Below are 25908 nucleotides of genomic sequence, written 5' to 3'. Positions count from 1 at the left end.
CGCCATAGCTTGACATTTGTAAAAATTACGCCGTCTTGAGTACATTTACCTCTGCGCGTGTTTTCGTTTTTTACAGTTTTAAAAATGGAGTTGAATTTGCAACAACGAGTTTGCAACAACGAATACCATCCAACAGCCATCGAATTCACCCGATATGGCTCCCTGCGATTTTTTTCTGTTCGATCGAGTCAAAAAACCTGCGGGGAACGCGTTTTAACAGCCGAAAGGAGGTAATGGAAAAATCGTCCTGAATAAACTTGTATTTTGAATTTTCTGAATGAATTCCGGAAACTTTTTGATCAAGCTAGTATTGCAGGCATTGTTAATTTACATTTCTGTAATATCTCTGCAATATTTCATTGCAATCTGCAACATTGCAGCAATATTGCTTCAATCTTCTGTGCTGTACAATCTTGCTGTGCAATCTTCTGGGCTATCGCAATCTCCTCAAATTTATTCTCGATTATCTAGTCTTGATAATCAGAAGCAGATTCCATTATCTGTTGAAAGTTGGTCACGTTCAGCAAATTCAACTGTTGCGGATCCGTGAGCGCTCGCAGTTATTAATGTATTTAGAGACCCTCTGAGTCGCGACACGAGGAATAGAGACTCTAATTAGAGATTCTCTTTACGGTCTCTTTATATTAAGAGTTTTTAGTTTTAACAAAATCACAAGAGGAATATGTTGTGTCTCTTTCTAACTTTCTAACTTTAGTTCTCATGTGAGTCGTGATCTCGTAAGATACATCTTTCTATAGTACTTTTAGAACATTATTAAAAATTATTGCAAAATGGTTGGGTATGCAGCCCCATTTTGCAATAATTCTGCAGCCAAAAACTACATGATGAAAATATTTCCGCGTAGTGTTGAACGTCGAGCATTATGGGCGACAAATTTTGAAAAAAATTGGACACCAACGAAAAATGCATATCTCTGTGAGGTTAAGTAACATATTTGTACAGTTTTATTGTAAGAAAATTAATAAAATATGTGTCAACTCTGTGTCTTTTTAAAGTTTTATTTATTTTCTATATGCCAATTATTTAATAAATTAATCTTTATTCTTATTATATTATGCAGGTACATTTTGTTCCAACTGTGTGAGAACAAAGAACTGATATGCGAAAATTAAAACCAAATACAGTTCCCACAATATTTGGTTATTTTTTAAAAAAAGAAGAAATTGAAAATAATGTTACACAAGTTTCTATAACAGAAAATAATAAAATAAACAATATATCTAATAATTTTTGTCAGTCTATCAATAACATTCAATTGTATGAGCCTGAGATGATGTTAAAGAGCAGGATTGTCAGGTTAATGCTGAAGCAACAACATTTATGAGAAGATAACATATTGAAATATATTTAAAATTTTTAATTCAATTTTTAAGTGATTGATATATTTAAAAGCAATGAAATTATCAACAATGTGTCCAGCTTCATATAGAGCTCAGTGTAAAAGAAAATAACAGAAGCAATATAAGAAATTCAATGATATTATCCGAAAACAACAGCTAAATATTATTAAAATGCGAAAAACAATAAAAGCTTTAAGATTCACTGTACATACTTTAAAAAATAATGATACTTTAAAAAAAGATAGTAGTACTTTAAAAAAAGATATTAATAAATACAAAACAGCTTTACAATATTTACTGATTGTCAGATTAAAGTTTTAATCTCAAAAAAACAAAACGTTCGAACTTGGTCAAATGAAACTATTGAAGGTGCTTTGCAAATAAAATTTGTTTGTGATGTTAATGGATACATGGAACTTATTCAAGAATAGTTACTTCCATGTCTATGAACATTGCAGCGAAACCATGTAAACTTTGTAAAAATTGCATAAAATCAGTAGGATCCAAAACTGCTTTGTCATATTTATTTACAAAATTAACACGATTAAAATGTTATTCAAATAATTCTTTATTTTTTGTCAATATTGAAACGTTAAAAGTATTTAAATTATAAAGTTTAAACGAATGTTTTGTCACTATTTCAAGTATATTGTTCACGTGAAAAGCAGTCAAGTATTATTTTTAATTAAAAAATTTTCTACAGTTAAAACAAACCATATTTTAAAATGTCACAGTTTATATTACAAATCATTAAAAGATTTATCATATTTAGGCTAAGAATTAACAATAAAAAAAGTACTAAATGTAAAACGTACAATAGAGTAAGTCCATGGCGATGTATAGTACAATATATTAAGTGTAGTAAAAAGAAATCCATTATTTTTCCAATAGATGGCTTTAGTAATCTGTATCTTGTCTTCGCGTATACGCTCGAACCAATTTTCGAAGCATTTTTTCCACTCTGAGACTGTAACCTCAGAAATCAGTGTACGAAATGTTTCAACAGCTGCTTCAGGCGACTCAAATCGCTTACCACGCATTTTCTTTTTAATGGGAACAAAAAGAAGTCATTAGGTGATAAATCAGGTGAATACGGACAATAAGTCATCAATTCATTCGACATTTTTACTGGATAAAAAAATCAACGGTTTGACGTGCTGTGTGACAGCTGGCGTTGTTATGATGAAGGATGATGCGATGATTTCGATTTGTTCTACGCAATTCATTTATGACTTCTGGCAAACAAATTGTTGTATATCCAATCAATGTTTACAGTCCTTCGATCCTTTAAAGGTTGCCACATGTCCAGTATAATTGAAGAAACAAACAATCATTTGCTTGACAGCATTATGTGAACGAACAACTTTTGTTGGTTTCGACTCATTTTGAAATACCCAAACAGTGGATTAAAGTTGTTTACTTTCGGGCTCATACGAATAGATCCATGTTTCGTCCCCAATAACAATGTTGTAAACCAAATTTGACCGACCTCGGTTGAATTTCTTGAGCATTTCTTTGCTCCATTTAACACGAGCCTGTTTTTGAGCTTCGGTCAAATTGTGGAATCTAACAACTACAAAGTTTCCGTACATTCAAGTAATCATGCAAATCGTATGTATTGCTTTCATGTCAATGCCTAAAGATGCCTGAATCTCGCGGTATGTCATATGCCGGTCTCGCTCAATCATTTCACGCACAACATCAACATTAGTGGCAACAGACGTGGATGGACGACCTTCGGAATTCACCACAAAGAAAGGTACGTCCATGCTGGAATTCGGCAAACCAATTATAAACAGTCCTATTGAATAGTGCTTCATCCCCAAAAGCCAAATGAAGTCGATCGATGCATTGTTTCGGAGTTAAATTACATTTGTAATCGTAAAAAATCATTGCCCGAAAATTTTCACGCGAAATTTCCATTTTCTCACAAAATAACTTCTTTTAAAATACTATGCAAACAAAACTAGTTGGCTTGGATACAAACTGTCAACTGAATTATAGATTAAAAACGTCTAATTTTACGGATATGATAGTAGCAGCAGAATGTTGCTAGCAGAATGTTGGCGTCACTGGAAGTATTAGATTGCAGAAACTTTTCCAGCAGTCTACGTAATAGGTGTGTTCGGGGGAGATGCTATTAATACTATTTCTGTCATTCTTTACTTGTTTTGGAAAAATTGATTTTTCACAAAATAGATTAGTTTCCAAACGATTTTTAACGTATCGATACGCACATCGCCCTACAATATTGACATTCCTACAATATTGACATTCGAATATTGGCGGGAATTGCTGAAAAATGATGGACCAATCAAAATTGGTTGTTCCTCGTGTCGCGACGATTAGAGAGTCTCTAGTGTATTCTTCTAGTTATCCAACAGCAGAGAGCGTTCACGGATCTGCTCTGCAACTGTTGAATCTGCTGAACGCGACCAATCGGAAAGCGACCTGTCGGATTTCATTAAAGAAACATATTGAAGGTCTTCTTATTCCAATCCAAGTGATGGCAACTTTAATTCTCTGTTAAAAATTATTACTCATCGAAAAAAATTAATGTATCAAATGAAAAATTAAAACCCAGATGCTACAATCTTAACTAATCAAATTAAATTCTATCAAATTAAAAAGTAAAACATAAATGTCTCTTGTTATTTACTTGTTGTTTACTTAACTCTAATATCATGATATGTATCATTCGTATAAAAGATTTGATATCAACAAAATTAGCGTCAAGTTAAATTCCATGTAATTCGAATACCAAATTATATAAATAATATTAACTTTAATGATATGTACCATTCTTTTAAAAAATTTGATATCAAGAACTAGCGCAAAGTTAAATCCTATTTCTTTATACCATGCCAAATTAAATAAATAATGAATATTAATCTAATGATTTGTATCATTTTTTAATTTTTATGAAATGAAACTTAAATATACGTATATCTTATTGAAGGATTTTCCTATTCCAATCCAAATGGTTTAAATTCCTCTTAAATGAAATTATTTTATCACAATTCATTCAAAGACATTTTCTCTTCCAAAGTAGTAATTATTTAATTCTTCTTCAAAATATTATAGAAAACATTATACGAAACATTATTATAAAATTGCAAAATTTATTTTGCTCAATTTAAGTGTTATCACAAAAATTAAAGAGTTAACCGTATATAACGAAAAAATTTAATTTAAATAGAAATATTTTGCTTGTAAAAATACTTAGCGCTAGATCTCGATGTAATAACATAGTAGTAAACTATGAATGTAATATTTAAAAAAAAAAGAAAAATAAAAATGTAATATTTAGAAAAATATCAAAAACAAGAAACATATTGATAAAAAAAATTAGAATCATATTAAAAAATATGAATATTTAGAAAAATATATAAGAAAAATTAAAAGCATTCCCAATGAGAGTTGTAGTATTCAGCATGTGTATATATGCGATTAAGTTACAGAGTAATCATATAAATTATGATGAACGTTGTGAATGCTATTAAGTTTAAGTCTAAAATAAATAAATTAGAAATTTAGAAATTAATAAATAGTAATAAGGCTCTGTAAGTATAAAATAATGTAGTACAAAAGAAGGGCAAAGAGCCAGTACTGTAAAAAACTTTAATTTAAATTAAAATTAAATTATAAAATTCAACAATTACAATTGACAAAACCAAACGTTTCGATTCCGATCGAGTCATTTTCAATGTTGTATATATATAATATTTAAACATCATTATACACCAACATTACAAATAAAAAATATACAATAGTATTACAAACATACAATAGTATTACAATACTCATTATAATTTTTATTCCGTATTCTTCATTTCGTATAGTACACTGCAAGTCATTTTTATCAAAAATCAAAGTTATAAAACAATATTCTAGAAAAGTGACCGTGAACAAAAAAATTAATATTTAATACATACAAATTAGTAATATAATAATGTACCTTGTCAGTAATATCAGTAAATGTGTTGAGAATCCATTAATAAAAAGAGAGAAAAAAACGCAGGTAGGTGATAGTCCGTATTGTGGTACAATATATTGGTTTTTTTTATTTTAAGCAAATTTGCAAAAGTAACGAACATCTGATTTCCACGATGTCAGATAACGCAATGTCGAAAAGGAAAACATTTATCGAGAAAAATGGGGAAAAGAAAAGAAGATATTACGAGCGAGAAAGAGAATAATGTTAGAATACAATTCAGGCAAAGACTCTGTGTCGTTTTGTCTATTCCATGTTTCTGTTTTTTAATATGGATGTTGACATTCCTATAGAAGTATCTACAGTTAGGGGAAGGCTTTGGCCTTCGTATTAATAAACAATATTGATAGGACATTAATTGAGTTAATTAAAAATGTTGAAAACAATATTATTGGTCGTTGGAACAATATAATAAACTTTGATAAATACAATACTGTTTCGATTCTTGAGAAGTTTCAGAATGAGTTTCCCAGGATAGGTTTTAATAATAAATTATTATTTAATTGTGGATTAAGACAACAAAAAATTTTATTAAAGGTCATCCTGAAATATTAATTTCTAAAGCAGATAAAAGAAATGTCACCGTTGCTCAAAATAAACTAGATTACATATCCAAAATGGAATCGATGCTTTCAGACAATAATACATATGAGATGATAACTAAAGATCCTACAAAAAAACTTACGAGCGATTTGCGTAACATGCTTAGTAGATGGAAAGGAAAGATGACTTGGCATCGGAGATTGCGTACGATTGACGGGATCATTCCTAGAGGTTTAACGAAGATTCATAAACAAAACTATCTTCTTAGAATTATTATTTCATCTATAAATAGCCCATTATATAATTTATTATTGTTTCTACATAACATCATTAACGATTCCATACCAGAAACTCCTAGTTTTATGAAGAATGTTGATCTAATTAATAAACTTAAAGATGTTAAACTAGAACTAGATTCTATGTTGGTTTCCTTGGATGTGATATCCTTATTTACTATAAATATATATAATATACCTATAGATTCGGCATCTGATAGTGTTATTAGAAGGTGGGTATTCCATATCTAAGAAAACAAAAATTCCTTTAGATGAATTTTTCATTGCCTTTCGGATGGTTTTGAATTCTACTATCTTTAATAAAAAAATGTCAAAGGGGGTCACTTTTGTCACCTGTCGTTGCAAATATGATTATGCAGGACTTTGAAAAAATTGCTATCGGAATACGGACTGTCCGTTCGGTTGTTATTTTATTATCGATACATTGACGATATTATTTTAGCTGCTCCGTCTGAGAATATTGGTGATATTTTGGGTATCTTTAATTTATTGCATACTAGACTGCAGTTCATTATGGAAGTTGGCATTGACGGAAAAATAAGTTTTTTTGGATACCAGGTTGATTATTAAAGAACGGAATCTTATTTTCGATGTATATCATAAAGCAACCTTTTCTGGTAGATTCCTTAATTTCTATTCACACCACTTTATCATAAAAGAGATGTATTTATGAAGTTGTGGATAAGATTTTTTGTGTCATACGAAATTCCAACAAAACAATTTGATTGACGCTATTAATATTTTTTTACAGAATGGATATCCTTTACGTTTTATTTTCTCGACTATTCATAATAGAATTAAATATTATATTAACAATATTAATAGTTTGAATAATAATAAGGATGACACAGAAAGATTTTTTACTATTCCATATGTCAATACAATATCTGAAAGATTCATACCTATCGTTGATATGTTTAATTGTAAATTGGCTTTTACTATTTTTAACATATTAAAAAATTTCATAAAGAGAGGGATGAGTTGGAACACTTTCATAATCAAAATGTAGTTTACAAAATATTTTGTGAGGATTGTGACGTTAGTTACGTTGGCCAGACAAAAAGACAGTTAAAGACTAGACTGCATGAACATGTTTCAGATATTAATATAAGTTTAAAATCTTCATCAGTGATCTCCAACCACTGTATTGAGGAGAATCACAACTTTAAATGAGATAAAGTGGACATATTAGATATAGGGCCTTCATACAATAAAAGATTAATATTTGAAATGGTCCATATTAAAAAACAGAAACATGGAATAAACATACAAAATGACACAGAGTTTTTGCCTGAATTATATTCTAACATTATACATTCTCTTTCTCCCTCCTAATATCTTCTATCCTTTTCTCCTCTGTTTTGCCGTTTTTCCGTTCTCGATAAATGTTTTCCTTCTCAACATTGCATTATCTGGAAGACATCATGGAAGTTAGATGTTCATTACTTTTGCAAATTTGCTTAAAATCAAAAAAACCAATATATTGTACCACAATACGGACTATCACCTACCTGCATTTTTTTCTCTCTTTTTATTAATGGACTCTCAACACATTTACTGATATTACTGACAAGATACATTATTATATTACTAATTTGTATGTATTTAATATTAATTTTTTTGTTCACGGTCACTTTTCCAGAATATTGTTTTATAACTACTTTGATTTTTGAAAAATGACTTGCAGCGTAGTATACGAAATGAAGAATACGGAATAAAAATTATAATGAGTATTGTAATACTATGTTTTTATAAATACTACATTTTTGGTTTATAACGATGTTAAAATATTACGATAACATTGAAAATGACTCGATTGGAATCGAAACGTTTGGTTTTGTCAATTATAATTATTGAATTTTATGATTTAATTTAAATTTAAATTAAATAAATTCCGATTTGTAAGACATACATGAAAGAGAAATAAATAGTAAACTTTATTCTTATTCAGTGTAAAGTTCAGATTAAATTTATTACTTTTATTATTACTTTAAATTACACTTACTCGATCTAGCAGCGCCAAGTATTTCTACATGAAAAATTTTTCTATTTAAATTAAATTTTTTCGTTTTATATGGTTAACTTTTTAATTTTTTGTGATAACACTTTGCGCAAGGTAACGCAATTTTGTGATAATGTTTTATATAATATTTTGAAAGAGAATTAAATAACTACTTTATTGGTAAGAGAAAATGTCTTTGAATGAATTGTGATATAATAATTTCATTTAAGAGGAAACCATTTGGATTGGAATAGGAAAATCCTTCAATAAGATATACGTATATTTAGGTTTCATAAAAATTAAAGATAGTATCATTTGGGTTAAGTGAATAATAATAAAGATAGTATCATTTGGGTTTTACTTTTGATTTTGATAGTAGAATTTAACTTGGCGCCACAGTTGTTGATATCAATTCTTTTATACAAATGATACATATCATTAGATTAATATTCATTATTTATTTAATTTGGTATGATATAAAGAAATGGGATTTAACTTTACGCTAGTTCTTGATATCAAATTTTTTAAAAGAATGGTACATATCATTAAAGTTAATATTACTTATATAATTTGGTATCCGAATTACATGGAATTTAACTTGACGCTAATTTTGTTGATATCAAATCTTTTATACGAATGATACATATCATGATATTAGAATTAAGTAAACAACAAGTAAATAACACGAGACATTTGTGTTTTACTTTTTAATTTGATAGAATTTAACTTGATTAGCTAAGATTGTAGCATCTGGGTTTTAATTTTTCATTTGATACATTAATTTTTTTCGAACAATAATATTTTTTGACAGAGAATTAAAGTTGCCATCACTTGGATTGGAATAAGAAGACCTTCAATATGTCTCTTTAACGAAATCCGACAGGTCGCTTTTCACAGGTATATAATGGTCGCGTTCAGCAGATTGAACTGTTGCGGAGCAGATCCGTGAGCGCTCGCTGCTGTTGGATGACTAGAAGAATATACTAATAGCTGCGAGCGCTCACAGATCCGCTCCGTATTTATTGGATATGTGTCTAACAGATATCTTTAATATATCCATTACAAATATTTTAAAGATATTTTTTAAGATATCTTTAAGATGTCTATAATAGATATCTTTTAACAATTCTACAAAGATATCTTTAATAAAATCTTTTTAGACACATTTTTTAGACATCTTTTACATATCTTCTGGAAATGTCTTGAAAATATTTTTAAAGAGAGATATCTTTTAGATCTATAAGATATCGTTTTCTGGGTATCCACTCGCAGTAATATTTGACATCAATCACTACTCGTACAAATTTCGTTGATATTATGACAAATCGAATATTATGAAATCGATTGATATTATGACGTAAAGTCTCCTTAAGATGTACTCTCCTTAAAACATTATTCCGAAAAGTTAGTGTTTCAAAAATTCGGTAACTTTCTTCTCACTATATAAATATTATACAATATGATATTATAGAAATCAAAGCAAAAAAATATTTTGCAAAGAACAAAATATACAAGAAAAAATTAAAAATAGATATTAACATTTTTTAATCGATTAAATCTAAAATTTCTAAATATAACCGTATACAAGTAATGCACGGAAATGTATATGAAATCCGGAGGCTATCTGTCAAGGATGTCCAACCCTCATCATACTCACAAATGTAGGAAAGCGTACAATGGCTCGCCAGTTTAAACCCGCTGTCGAAAAAAGATTTTTTTTCGAATTTAACTGTGTATAAATAATACGGAATTTGCATATGACATCAGATGTCTATTAGCACTGTACTTATATACACACTTATACATATTGGTCTCTGGAATTCTGTTTATTATCTGTTTTTAATTGATTACAAATTTCCATGCAATTATAGATCAATTTTTTATTGGGAAACCTATAATAATTCACCACTAATTTAAACATAGAAATACTTATATATATATAACCGGATTATGTTATTTCTTGATAAAAACCAATAGTTTATGTCGAAAATTCCTTGCATGTCCTAACGTTGGAATTGCAGATGTCAATAGATAACATTTTTAGTCAGCCATCTACGTTCTGACAATATTAGAACGATATCGCAAACGTATGTCGTCAAGATATTCGAAACGCATCTGTGAGGTACAGAATATTTCTTTAGAATCTACTATGTCCGCGATTTCTTATCTTCTGGCAGACTTTCGCAGGAAGCTTCTAGTGATCGTAGTTATTCTAAAATGTATGAGTATGTCTTCACTATATCTCCAGTCTCTACACACTGAGAGAAAAAAATGGTTAAAAGTACGTAGAATCATATATTACAAAATTTAAAAATTGGTAGCAAAATTAGATTATTACGAAATCATATGATAAACATATTATTAATAGTTTTAAACGAAATAATTGGTAATTTTGACCAAACAATTCCTTTTATGTAACAAAAAGATTACAGAATTATATCTTGACGAAAAAAATAATTTTTTTGTTATTATTACTTTTGAATTTTTCCAATTCAATTTATTATTTTCTATTTTGCATACCTATATTCTGTCTTATTGCAACTAAATTATTGAAAAACGCAATGCATCAGGGAGATTTGAACCTACGATCCCTGGAACGGTAGCCTAATACATTTACGCTGAGCTAATCGCACGCTTGTGATCCAGTCACTGCCAATGTTACTTATACTTCCTACTCAATTTTTAATTTCATGCCTTTGCTGATAGTTTAATATTATTAATATTTGAGAAGATTACATGGAAACAAAATAATACGCTGGTATTTATTAATTTAGTTAGGAAATAGTAATGCGATTATCCTCAGTCTCGAAAGATCGTGGCGAGCATGTTTCATCTTGCTGCGATTTGAATGTTGCATGTTTTATTTTTGAGTATAAATGTGACCGGCTTTGACTGTCATATAATTCTTATTCTTGCAGTTTTTTTTTTAAGGAAAATGTTAAATTATTATTTATGTAAATGTGGTCAAATATATTATAGTATTGCCAAACATTTAATGCAAATAATTATTTTTACAATTATTTTTTTTTTAGTTTTTATAATACGTATAGTAAATTTGTAATTGAAGTACAATCAAATGTGCTATTAATATAGTCACATACACTAATTGAAAATGAATGATTTTTCCATTTTTGAAATTATATTTTTATTATTACCACATGTATATAATAAGCGAATGTTGAAAAAATGGTTATATTCATTATAATTATGATTGCAATTATCATATAAAAATGGTTATTTTATTTACCATACGTATTTTCATATTTTACTATGTTAATATTTTAATTATTATAATTTATAATTTTTGTCCGGTTTGATAGAATTATATGTATAAGATTATTGTTACTAACATTATAGCAATAATAACTATAAAAATGATGCTCCTAATCATAATTATTTTACCATGCAATTATAGTTACAAATATGATATACTTTTCTGTCAGTGCAATATCTACGTTATTATAGCGATATCTCTAGTATATCATGTATGCATGCATATGCACACATACATACATACATATATATATATTAGGTGTTGGAATTAATTCGTAGCGTTTTACAAGTGATGGGAAGTACTTTCATTAATGTATTTTTTAATGCTCATGTGAAATAAATAACATTCTTTCATTAAAAAACGCTACGAATTAATTCCAACACCTAATATATATATATGGGGGCATTCCATCTCAAGTGTGCTACCCGTGAACTTTTGGATTTTTGATTTGGCTGAAATTTTATAGTATTCATCGGAAGAAGCTGCCATGATTTTTCCCAAATTTTTTTTATCAACATTGTCATGAGATATGAATTTTGAAAAAAATAATTTCTATAATAATAAACTATTACTATAGAAAAGATAACCATAGAAAAAATGGAAGATTTTTTCTGGATTATAAGTGCAATGCTTATAGAAATGAAATGCAAGCAGCGTTGGTTCTGCATTTTATGTTGTGAGTTTGTTCTGAAAATATATGACAGATGTACACGAGATATACCGCAAGAATAATTTAGAAACGTCTTGGGTATAATCGATATGATAGCAGTATATTCAGCATCAGAATCGAAGTTTAATTATTATATTTGATATATCTTAACAATATACAAGAAATAATATTTTATTGAGACGTCATATTAACATTTCTGGTTTATTCGGTATAATCACAGTACATTCAATATGAATATTGAATGTTAGTATGATATCATGTGCTGTCTGAGTTATCTGAGAATCCAACTACTGTACTATGAAATGGAAATGCTTATATAACCAGATTTAATATTTACTTGGATGAATTTTATGTCAGTTGAAGACTGATTTGTCTATGTCTATCCTAATGTGAACGTATATACTTTTTATCTAGACATAATTGGAATTTTTAGCAGAGTATTGGTCCTAAAAATATGATTTAAAAAGAAAATATCATTTAATATTTATTATAAGCTCAGAAAGTGTCATTATCCTAATTTTTACGAATATACCGTTTGTATACAAATTATGAATCATAATTTTCAGTCCTAAAATCATCACAAAAAACTTTTTTCACATAACACAAACATTGGCAATAAAAGATGGAAAAAAAAATTTCATAGGAAATTTTATAGGAAATTTTATAAGCTTTAATTTTTGGTATACTATATTTTTTATGCAAATCCAATAGAAATTGAGATATTTATAACAAAGTAATGAAGAACATATTAAAAAAAAAATGTCAAAAAAAAGACATTTCTTAAATTATGGGGAGTGATGTGGAACTAGAATCTTGCATAAATACATATAATACATTACATAAATACATATACTTTTAGATAAATACAAATATTATTTTTTCCAATTTGATTACGTACTTATATTGATAAATAAAATAAATTCATGTTTTAATGTAAATTGTCAATGAGAGTCTCCTAATATCTTTGAAACACCATCTCTCGGGAACTGTTAGACATATAAGGTTAAAAAATTTTATAAGCTTTAAAATTGTTTATGTATATTTTTTATATATGATAAGCTATATACAAATTATTTTTTTAAATATATCAAATGTGTGAAAATTTATTTATATTTCGGCAACTATTCATTGTATGATATTCAATAAAATTTGTAGGGAATTTAAAAATCTTCAATTTGATCACAAGGATGTTTTTTATGTAGGAATAGCCGTATCCAAAATATTTAAAACGTTAAGAAATAAATTTTTGTGCAAAAATAAAAGAAAATGATCTTAAAATTATATTGTGGAAATTATTAATCGTACAAGGATGAATGAAAAATTATTTTATAGCGAATTTATATATATAGTAATCTTAATAATTTTTATAAAAAGTATTGTGTACGTAAAAGTAGCCGGATTCGAGATATTTATGAAAAAATTGTTTCATTCTCGAAGTGACAAAAAATATAACATCCTTAAAAAAATTCTATCACAGAAAATATTGAAGATACAACCTTAAAAGAAACGAAATTATTCGTAATTTTGTCAAGTTTTTTTTTATGAGTTTATTTTGATAAAATCAATCAAAATTCAGAGATATTTTTAAAATGAAATAAAATAAAAATTCAGAGATGTTTTTGAAAAATTGTATTTTTGGCTAGTTTTTTGAAGTGGGAAAGTTTTCCAAGTACACCCACGCGGTCAGGACTTTTAGTATTATATATTTCGTTATACGGTATTTCAAACAACTTTCCGCAAAAAAATTTTTATTGGCAATTTTGCCACTTAGAAATAAAAAGAAATTTAATTTTCTTTTCCAAGTGATTCTACTTATGAGACAATGCATCTCTGACGTAGCCTACTGTCGGCAGAAATGTGTACTGCTCGTGGATGAGTAATTTTAGTAATATATATAATAAATAATAAATAATGTATAATAATTTATACATTATTCTTAACATTCATTGATATGTGAACATTCTGTGAAAATTCTTATTGTTCCGGAATATTCGGCACATTGAAATATAAACTGAATCTTTCAAGAATGATTAGTGTTAACTGAGTTACCTCAACCCAAGGATCTCAAATCTTTCATATATCGAGCAGGTTGTAAGCGTTCTCATCATTCGATGACTGAAGCTTCGGCGATATTCCTCGCAATGACCAATGGCTGCGTTCAGCGGACTCAACAGTTGAATGAGCGCTCGCTGTTATTGGTGTATTCTTTTAGATCATCTGATCAGCATTTTAGATCTGAAAAAATACATCAACAGCAATAAGCGCTCACTCAATTGTTGAGTCCGCTGAACGCAGCCAATGTTTAAATTGTTACCATCCTATGATTAAAGATGACTGACTAAATCCTAATTAATTTATCATAAGTAATACTGACACTATTGTTAACAATGACAAAGAATTATTAATTTTTTATTATTTGACATGAAAAAATATGAAGAAATATTGTAACAATAAATTATATAGCTGGAAATATTGCTTCAAACGATTCTGCCGGTTGAATCAATTGCTGATCAAGTTAATCGGAGTTAGGTTGAGTCGTCCTAAAATCGTTTGTTATCTACTATAATTTACGGATGTTTTCCAACAAGAAACACATGTCACGGTGTAACACAGCGAATCATTACATTCTTGTTGTTCGCCAATGTTAAACAAGAATGAGATCGTTGTGTTGTACCGAATTATTTATTGGAAAGCGTTCTACAGTCAACGCCAAGCCAAGTTTTGGCTTGCTGTTTCCTATTCCGGCCGCGGCGTTTCACGAGAGGGCGTTAGTGCGCGGTGGACTGTATATTTTTATTTTCCAACGAAGTACGCGCGACATCCGTAGGCGAGTGACGGTTCTTGACTACGATTCCGTCAATGTGTCAGTTATCAGCCGGTGCAGTCCAGTGCAGACGCAGACAGTTCGCCGTGGAAGCTGGCTGGAGGCGTTACGTTACGCCGCATCGTGCCACGCAACGCCACAACGCGACGTGCCGCGCCAAGGACGCGGCGACGACAGGCGTCGACGACGCCTTCGTCTCTTTTTTCCCACTCTCCCTTCTCTCGATCGAGTTCACGCCGGTCGACGTGTTACGTCGAGTGTCGCTTCGAAAATTCGTGCGCTTCGTCGTAATTTCCGTGACCCCCGGTGTGCCGCGCGAGCATTTTCGCGGCATCGCTCACGTAAAAAGGAAAGAAAGAAAGAAAGAAAGAGAGACAGAGAGAAGAGAGAGAGAGAGAGAGAGAGAGAGAGAAAGAGAGAGAGTGAGAGAGGCAGAGAAGAGGAAAAATCCTCATTGGAAATTAGAATCTCGGCTCGCGCGGAAGTCGTACGGAAACTTACCTACTGACGACTAAGTACGACCCTTGTCCTTCGTTACTGCTGCCGTTTTCATCTCGCAAAAGGTAGGTACAATCGGCGATGGTTGCGCGATACGTCCGGCGCCTATGATATGACTTCGATATTTTGATATGGAACTACGATATGCGATGCGACAAGATACTATAAGAAAGAAAGAGAAACAGAATAAGAGAGAGGGAGGAAGGAAGGAGTGGAGCATGATTTCAGTGTGATTTCATATACACTAAAAAAAATGTCGGTATGGATTTAAAACTCTGATGATTATATCAACATCATGATATGGATTTAACATTATGAATGTGTAGATTTAAAACTCATGGTCTTAAATTCACACCATGTTGGTATTATTTTAAGACCAACACAGTGAAAATTATATAGATACCGCACGGTGTTAAGTTCACTCCTATTTTTTAGAGTGTACGCGCTAAATGAAATTCGCTAAAAAGAAGACTGACCGAGATTTGTATAGCTTCGCATTATTTTAGGAATTAGATATTATGTAGGTATACATATATATGTACATATATTTATTTATTTATTTATTCATGTGAAACCGCCGATATATGAAAGCATGCGTTCGCTGCAATTTCAATTCGCTGGCGTCGCATAGTCGCGAGTTGTTCTGAAAGTGGCATGATGAAGTGCATTTTACAAGTGCTATCAATGCAAGGATTTTTTCGATTGTAAATTATTAATAGTGTACGAAACGCAATAATTTTCACACTAATAGCATTCATAAAATACTTCATTAAGCCATTTTCGGAACTTACGATACTATATATCGCTGGTGAATTGTGTTGAGATTATGGCCATGCATTATTTATAATTTTTCCCGGCACTCGAAACATCGCGTATTAGGTACTTTACGCTCAAAGTTATTCATTGCATGATTATCGGAAATATGTCGACTACTTATAAGGAAAGTGTCAAATTTTGATTTTAATATTATAAAATTTTGTATATACCTTATATAAATGATACATAGACGAATTTAAAAAATATTAAAGCCAAATAAATAATTTAGAGGATAAATTACTCCTTTTATGTAAAACAGTGCTTAATTTTTTTCATTGTATCTCAAAATTATTCAAAATATCAAACAATGTTTAATACAAAAGTTTTATAATGAAATTATCTCTATTTATCTATAATATTTTCAAAAATAATTTTTCCAAATTTATATTTTTAAAATTATTTTTTAAAAATATTGTTGACATATATAGAAATAATTTTATTATAAAACTTTTATATTCGTTTTTTTACATTTCGAATAGTTTTTAAGATGTAACTAATGAAAAAAACTAAAAACATATAAAGGATAATTTTATCTTTAAAATAATTTATTTATCCCAAGAAACTGATATTTTCTAAATTATATATAAAAGTAAGCTATAGGGGAAAATGGGGGAACTGTTCGTATCTAAGAAAAATTTATTGAAATGGTTTTCCAAGTTTTAAACGATATAAGTATGGAAATAGAAACTATAAACATTCTTCTATCATTACATATCCTCATATCGAACAGATTTTCATTCAATAAGGTTGTATTTAACCAAAAGGAAAAAACGAAAAAGTGAAAAAAATTTCTCGCACGTCGGGTTGTGCGCATGTGTTAGATAATTATAGGCAAAACAAAAGTTTTAAGAAATGAATGAATGAATTATGGAATGTGACAAAGAAATCACAAGATATATTCATTATATTGCAATATAAATATATATTAAATATATTTGAAATATATATTGTATATATTAAGAAAAAATACAGAACTAATATTAAGTGTAGTAAAAAGAAATCCATTATTTTTACTACACCTAATATAATAATAATGCACATAGACTTTGGCAAAATGCAATGGTAAAATAAAATAGTAATGTCAAGAAGAAAGAAAAAATTAGTGCTAGTCATACAGTATATGGAAGATGTATAATTGTGTGCATTTCAAAACACTTGCGCACAGTTGCCCGCCGCGATCTGACGTACGAAATACGATTACTTCAACAATTTCTAACTAAACTTAATAAATAACAGCTTAAAAAATGCACATAATAACATATTTTAATAACGTATGCAACTTTAAATAAACAAAAAAAAAATTAAAAATTCGAACTTATTACTTTATTTTCTGAAAGCTAAAATAACAAGAAAAGATGTGATTTCACTTTTTTTGTATTTCTCTAGCTAGCAATGTATTTATGTCGTATCTTTTGTAATTATTAGGTGTAGTAAAAAGAAATCCATTATTTTTCCAATAGAAAAATAATGGAATCTCGCATTGCAAGATACAGATTACTAAAGCCACCTATTGGGAAAATAATGGATTTCTTTTTACTACATCTAATATATTAAGTTTTACGATTTCCTGCGTAAAAATTCCACCACGGTGATATCTTCATCTATTGGAAAAGTATCAACCCCTTCCCCCTCCTCCTCACCAGGATGCGCACAATTACTCGCTGCGCATAATTTCCCCTAAATAATTTCATTAAAATTTGAATTTGACACAGGAATCTTTTATTATATTTATGACTCGAGGACATGAATACAGGTGCATATATCGCAAAAGAGGATCGCTTTCGTATGTAAAACTGATTTTATGAACCTCGTGGCAAGCGATATCCGAAAAAGCCTTCGCGTGCTAAGCAGAAACGATACTTGTTGTGAAAACGGATGTACGACATTCCTCATAAGAGTGGGGTATACATCAATTGCACGCGAGTCAGTTGCACAAAAGCCAATCATAAAATGAAAAAAAATAAAAAAAGCTTCCTATGCAGAAGTCGCTGTGATTGGCAGCGGGCAATTGCAACAGTGTGTAAATGAATCACTCCTGTAAAAACGAGGAACAAAACACGTAACAGAACACGTAACAGAGATAAATCTTCACGATGAGAAAGTAATTCCGGAGATATAATAAAACTCCATAATTGATAATGATAAAATTCTATTATAAATTCGCGGTCATCATCGAGAAAACACGAGCACATATGATTAACAACGCGTTATTTTTCATCTTCTTTTAATGCTTATAGTGTACTAAAGCTGGACTACATGTCTTTTCCTCCGACAACTGGCTGACCAGATGACAATAGAATTAAGAGTAATTGCGGTAGCAGCATTGATTTAATATAAATAATTACAATTTTTTAATATGTGGATTATTTTACGCTGAAGATGGCTCGAAGCTGAGTCAAAACGTACGTATTGTGATAAGCGACGAAGAGAATTAAGATTCATTGAATTATAAGAAACTTCTTATAATTCAATGAATTTTAGCGCTCTGTCTCCCCCTTGCGGAAAAAAATATTTTTACAGAAAACCTAAATTGAGACAAAATCTTAGAAATTCTTAATTTTTCATAGATATTCGTAGTGCGACATAGAGTGAGGATTGTTTGTCTTAGAGATTCTTAGTTTTTCGTAGATATTCGTAGTGAGACATAGAATGGCGTCGCTTGAAGGCGGAGGATTTCTAGGTTTTTTAAAGAAACAACATCATTCTACGTCTCAGTACGAATATCTACAAACAATTAATAATTTCTAAAATCTTGTCTCAATTTATGTAGTTTTTCGTAAAACTTTTCCGCCAGGGCCGCATTGACTTCTAAACCTTTTATACATTTATATACATACTTCTAATTCTTATAACTAGGAAAAGATAAATAGTTGAATAAAAATAAAAATTTAACTACATTGTTGAAAACGGGCATTATTCTGTTTTTTCCTTTTTTCTTTTTTTCCTTTGAAAATGAAACATAACGGATTATGTTTTAATTGAGCGAGACATGTCGATATTAGCCGCATAGAGGAAGATACATATGATAAAATATCGTATACTGTTCATCGTAGATACCGTTCGCGGATCATTGTGTCGCATCGGATTCGACAAAATGAGACGAGACGGAAGGGCGAGGCGCCGTGCTGCTTGTGCGTGACATGCGCAATATTATTGCAAATGCAAGGTTCCGTACAACGTAATGTATGTGTATCTGACTGATTATTTCCTGCTGGTAAATGGCCTCGATTTGTCCTATCTTGCGTGTCTTCGGATTTGTCCGAGTTGTTGCCGCGTAGCGAGATTTGAATTGAACGTGCGATTTAACTACCAAATCGCGTTTCCGATTCCGTGGATTGATAAACAAAATTAAAAGCTGCTCGTTCGTGGCCCTCGAGTCTGCTGTTCACTTTTATCGTATTTCGCTTTCCTCGCACGAAATGAAACAGATATGCAATTGAGCGAAATAGAGGAAGAGAAACGAAGATTGAAAAAAGAGAACGCGGACCATACCATACAATAGAAAAAGAGAAAGAAAGAAATTTTCTTTCATGCTTAATTATATGAAGTAACTCGAGGCGAGGATTCATTACAATTTAAGTGTGATAATAACACTTATCTGCGGATATTATAGGATAGAAAATACGCGTTACCATTGTCCTTTTTTCTTCGCGAACTGGGACATTATTTGCGTTTGTCTTTGCAAAAACTTAAAAGCGTGAAAATGGAAAAAGGATAAATGACGGTCCTCTCGCAGGCGCGAAAATCGGACGATTTGGTCGGCGATACCACTATCAGATTTCTAATACCTATCCAAATGTGTCGCGAAAGTTTATCAGAATCAGAATCAGCATTAGTTAACGGAAAGTTCAGAATAACGAGCATTTGGTGAAAGAAGGCAGTGCTCATGCAATAAACGCTTCATTTGATAAATACAAGCGCGATCGTGCCAAACCTTCCTCGAGACATACTTTCGAATGACTAATATTTTGGTGGCACGTCACAAATGCGAAGATGTAATTACAAAAAATCGATCATTGAATTTTTTTCAGTTATGCCAGAATACAAGAAACTTAAGATAAATTGGGAAAAGATGGCATAAGGAGGAAGATGGATTTTATTTATATTTTTGTCATAGAACGTATATATCTTTCTGACTGCGTAGTACGTAGACAATAGCGCAATTACCAACAAGTTCACGTCAGTGACATTGTAAAATATTTAACAAAGTACGAAAAGGATCATGAAATATACTTTATAATATTTGGTACGCTAATAGTTAAAGTTTGTTCTTACTGTAAAACTAAACAAATGATATACGATTTTGATGAGTGTTTCCTGGTAGTCATATGGCTACTATATAGACAATAATTTGTAGATATAGACAATATTCTTATATGCGTAAAAGTTGCAATTGAATATTTCTCACACTCTTGGGAATAAGATGAAATACAAAACACAATTTTTGCTCGAAACCGTCATTAAAACGACTTTATGAATTAAAATTTTGGATGCTTTACATAATTCGAAATATTTTAAATTAATGAAATGCTGTTTAAATGAATAAAAATGTTCACAATTTATTTCCTAAATTACTCTCTTTCATATTTTCTCAATTTATGTTTTATAATACATTTATGCATTTTTATAACTTGAGTTAAACTCTTGATTATAGACTGTAAATAAATAAAATGTGCAAGTTTAAATTGCATTACATTATTTAATTTCTTTTGACGGTTTTTCCCATAAAGAAGACATCTTATCCATATACACGGTGGGACAACTACCATATTGTTTTACTTCTTTATTTAATGATGAATGAAATCTTTTGTTATAGATTGTTGAAATCGTTAAATACTCGCTATTACACTATGGTTAAAAAAATACAACATGCCATTTAAAAAGAAATGGAGGTAACCTTGAAGTCTCCGCCTCCACTTAGAAAAATTATTATCACCATATATTATGATCCTGTCGATACCGTACAACTTTTGTAATTATAATATTTTTATATCTCTAAAAATAACGAAGGTATTCAAGGTGGACGAAGTTATTGCCCCTCTGTATGCATATAGGGAGAAAATGCCACTTTTGCAAGATATAATATATCAATTTTTTCCAATAATATGGAATATCAAAAGTTTAATTCGTTAATTTGTATAAATAAAGAAACGTTTCCGGAATATTAAATAATATTTTTTTGTACATTAATTCAATAACATTAAAAAATCATTCATGAATAAAGACTTAAGTGTTGCATCTTCTCCCGATTTAAAGAGAAAAATCAGAATTACCGTACCTTATAAGAAAAATCAGAGTTGATCGCACCTCAAAAAAATTCTATTCTTTAGTAATATCCTTTTTTCTAAAAGATTTTCCTATAATACATGATCCCAACATACTCTAAATTATAGAGGAATATCATATAACTGTGAGATGCTATATAAGCCATAAATTAAGATTGCAATTCTCTTAATACTAGAATCTTAAAAGAATCTATCTTATAATAACGTGCATCTCAGTAAAAAGTATTTCATACATAATAATTGTATATGAATATGACTAATTCAGTTTTATTGTTAAAAAAATAAAATATTAATTAGCATCACATTCCAAATTGAGAAAAAGTAGCTCTTTCAAAGACTCAGAAAACATATTCCGAAATAATTTTAGAATCTCCAAGAAACTCCAACTCGATTTGCATATGCTTTCTTATAGAACTCGTAGACGCTTCTCCTTACGAGAAGCTCGTCCATCTCGAAGCGAAGCTACATATCTCTTATAAATGAACATGTTACGCAAAACTTGCACATCCTCTTATTTTAAGAAGTTATTCAAGTTATTTCTTATAGAGGAATTTACTTTTCATCATAGTTTATACGTCTTTTTTTTAGACGAATAATTTTTTAGAGATGATTATATGTTATAAATACAGGCATACATTTTATGTATAAGATTTTTGGTTTAGTGGAAATGTTTTTTCTCTCTCTCTCTAAAGAGTAAAAAACACACGCGCGCGCGCGTACTCTCTCCCTCTCTCTCCCTCTTTCTCTCTTTCTCTCTTTCTCTCTCTCCCTCTTTCTCTCTCTCCCTCTTTCCCTTTCTCTCTTTCTTTCTCTCTGTCCTCCTCTTCTGTTCGATAAGTAGTTTCACTGTTTTCAAAAAATCATCAGTTATTTCTTATAAATCAACAAAATCTTCCAATGTTCTTTTAGTCTACTACTACAAATTTCGTCGATACTTTTCTCGATACAATTCAGTGGGACTTCTTGAATTTTGATATTCAATTGTGAGATGCTTTAAATATACCCAGTAAACACGCATGTCTTACAGACATTTCGAAAGACGACTTAAAAGAGACATATGTAAGACTTTTTTGAAAAGACGACTTTAAGCTGATTTTTAGTTAAGTTTTAAAGACAATCTTTTTAAAGGTGTTTTTCAGACTTAAAAGAGACGTCTGTAAGACTTTTTCAAAAAACGTCTTTAGATCGATTTTTAGTCAAATTTTAAAGACAACCTTTTTTAAGATGTCGTTAGACATTCGTTTAAGTCATCTTTCAGATCATCGTTTTAAAACATATTTGAGAACAAAGATAAGACTTTTTATAAAATAATTCGTAAAGTCGAACTGGCGATACGTATTTACATATCGCACGTAAAATATGTAGTGCTTTCCGTATTGTTGGTGTCGTGCTTCAGTTGATTATTTGATTCTTTTGACTACTTTTTGCTTCCGGCAATTCCGGCGGAACGCCGAACCGTCTAAATCATATAATTTGTGAAATATATATACAATATCTCATAAAAATAAAATGAACAACGGCCATTTTCTGGTATACATTGTCAGCACTGAAAATTTATAGTATTCGTAACTTTAATCGTAATTTATAGTAATTTATAGTAATCGTAATTTATAATAACGTGAACTGTAGATTTTCGAAAATCTATAGTTTACGTTACGTATTATAGATTTTTAATGCTGTTAGTGTATATCGAAATTCGACTAATATGACCTATAAAAATCGTTATGTCCAAAAGTAGTCTGAAAGATATCTGAAGAAAGGTATTATAGGATGTCTCAAAGACATCTTATAGACATTACAGGGACTGTCTGAAAGACAGCCATCAAAATGTTCAAAACTGTCTTATATGACAGACGTGTAATAAGGCTACTTAAAAAACAAGACGTTTTAAAGACGCCTTAAAGACGCCTTAAAGATATCTTTTAGTAAAATGTCGGACGTCCGAGGGAATTTTAAATTGTCTTAAAGGCGTTCTTTAAGACGCCTTATTGTTTACTGGGTAGGATTTATATTTTCTATTTCTTCTTGAGCTTGTAAACCTTGTCTTTTTATATTGATATACCATAAATCCTGATTTAACAACTGCAGTAAAATCATGTATAAATTTGGAAATGTAAGATAATTTTTTTATACGATTTCTACCTGATTGTAATTGTTCTTCCCATCGTCTTAATCGATGTTTAGATGAAACTCTTCTAAATTTATTATACACTGATTTTAGAGAAAATATTTTTGAACAAATTAATAAATTAAAAAAAAATGTATATTTTTAAATGCGACAGTTTTTTTAATTCACTTTTCGGAGAGAGAGAGAGAGAGAGAGAGAGAGGGGGGGGGGAGCGAGAGAGAGAGAGAGAGAGAGAGAGAGAGATTTCATTTTATACAATAATTTTATTATAAGGAAATGAAAATTTGGAATAAAATTGCCTTTAATTTTTCTTTATGCAAGAAATTAAATATCAAAAAATTAATTACAGATTATGTATATTTTAAAAATCATTACATTTTTGAAACTCTGAATACATATATACAGTTCTAAAGCATATAGAAAATTATACAAATTTTACTTAAATCGAAATTCATGTCTTTAATCTTTAATATATTTGTACTCCTGTACAGATAAAGTACTTAGAGATTTCAAGACTTAGTCAAAAAATATCTGCGACTTTATGATTAGGTTACAAAACATCCTCTCTCCGAAAAAAGTCATTCTTTTTAGAGTTGAAGAATAAATCCAAATGAAGAGTGAATTTCACTCTTTCAATTTCACTCTTTTAATAAATGAGATTTTGCCTCACTTTAATTGGCGATATTTTCATGAATATTTGGAGTGATTTTTTACTCCAAAAAAGTGAGATTTCACTCCAAGAAATTTAGAGAAAGCATATAGTACCTCTCCTTCATAAACTCGAGTAGCAAGAATAGTTCAGTAGAAATAGAGTTTTACCGGAAAAAAATTATAAATCAGCATTTCTCTTCATGAAAGTCTCGAAATGCCATCAGAAAAGAAATACATACGTTTGAGACTCGAAACTTATGCAGAAAATATGCGAAAAAAAATCGAATAGTTGCAAAAAGCACGTTTTTCGTTTGAAACAAAAGATATTGAATATATGGAAAAAATTCGATATAAAAAAATGTAGGTATTCGAAATACTTACAAAATGAGACGTGGATCATTAAAATCGATCTATTAGTTCAGTAGAAAAAAAAACCGAAAAAGATCTTTTTTTCACTCGCTCTCTGTTCATTGAGATTTAAACGCAAAGCTTTGAAAACAATTTTATACTAATAATTCCATTCATTTAATTGTCCAAATTGGATATTTTTTAAAATATTAAATAAAGAAACATAGCTAATGTGACTTAAACTTAATCAGACATGCACTCCATACTCAAACGTGATTTTTTAGTAATAAACCGAAAAAATAAAAGTTCAAGAACTAAAAATTTCATGGTTATAATTACTTTACGAATTTTGGTTAAGCTATTTGTTTATATCTCGAGCTACCCCAGATTTAAAAAAATGTTTCATATCAATTTATTGCTGAGAAAATGTAAATTTAGCAAATTTTAACGCACGAAATCAGATACGCGCGAATCGCCGAGCGGCCCGATCTTCCCCATTCGACTGCGCCGGCTTCCCTCACTCCGTTCGATGCACTGTCTCGCTCGTGTTCTTTAACTTTCCAATGGTTTTAAACAAACTTTTTCGGCAGCAAAAAATTGGAGAATTTTTTAACAGCAAATTCAATTCTTCTTTAACAAATTGGTGCCAGACGGAACTCTTAATTTTAAAAATTAGAAGTGATTTAAAAAAAATTGTTATCTCTCGGCTTCTAATAATCGGGGGGTAATCTTTTTTTTTTAAATTCGTAGAAAAATATCAGATTTCGAATTCTTCACACTATTCGATATAATGCACATTAATGAAATTATTTCATTTTTTATACGGAAAAAGATATCCACTTTTTAAAATTGTTTTATAATAGTTTAACTGTAAAAAATCGCTTTGTTATTTAATGTACGTGATAGTACAATCCTTAAAGAAGAAAAATTCCCTGTAAATTGCTGTGTGACTACTCAAAGATCAAGAAATTAAGTTTTCCGCAGACAGGTTCTTAGTGAACAAATGATTTTTTGCAAAAACTAATGAACATTTCAGGCTCAGAACTAGATTTGTTCGTCATTACTAGGGCTACATTTTACGAAAATTTCAAAGCTTTGCGTTTAAATCTGAATGAACAGAGAGTGAGTAAAAAAAAATCTTTTTCGATTTAAAAATTTTTTTTTCTACTGAACTAATAGATCGATTTTAATGTTTCACGTCTCATTGTGTAGTTATTT

General features: G+C 29.9%; 1 long non-coding RNA gene across 16 annotated transcripts in view; it reads left to right on the top strand.

Annotated features, from left to right (window-relative positions):
• Positions 1-10661: 10661 nt before the first annotated feature.
• The window catches only part of LOC105154614 (uncharacterized), a 146836-nt gene continuing 131589 nt past the window's right edge, over positions 10662-25908 (top strand). For 8 of the 16 annotated variants that reach the window (XR_015545301.1, XR_015545310.1, XR_015545299.1 and 5 more), the window contains exon 1: positions 14914-15527. This is a non-coding gene — a long non-coding RNA (uncharacterized LOC105154614). Of the gene's footprint in view, positions 15528-25908 lie in introns of all 16 variants that reach the window. The other 8 variants (XR_015545305.1, XR_015545308.1, XR_015545312.1 and 5 more) reach the window with 6 other exon arrangements.

The sequence above is a fragment of the Acromyrmex echinatior genome, chromosome 6 (genome assembly GCF_024713525.1).
Source record: "Acromyrmex echinatior isolate Ae372 chromosome 6, ASM2471352v2, whole genome shotgun sequence".
Lineage (NCBI taxonomy): Eukaryota > Metazoa > Arthropoda > Insecta > Hymenoptera > Formicidae > Acromyrmex > Acromyrmex echinatior.
Note: the sequence above shows the minus strand (reverse complement) of the source record. Positions and strands in the feature narration are given on the sequence as shown.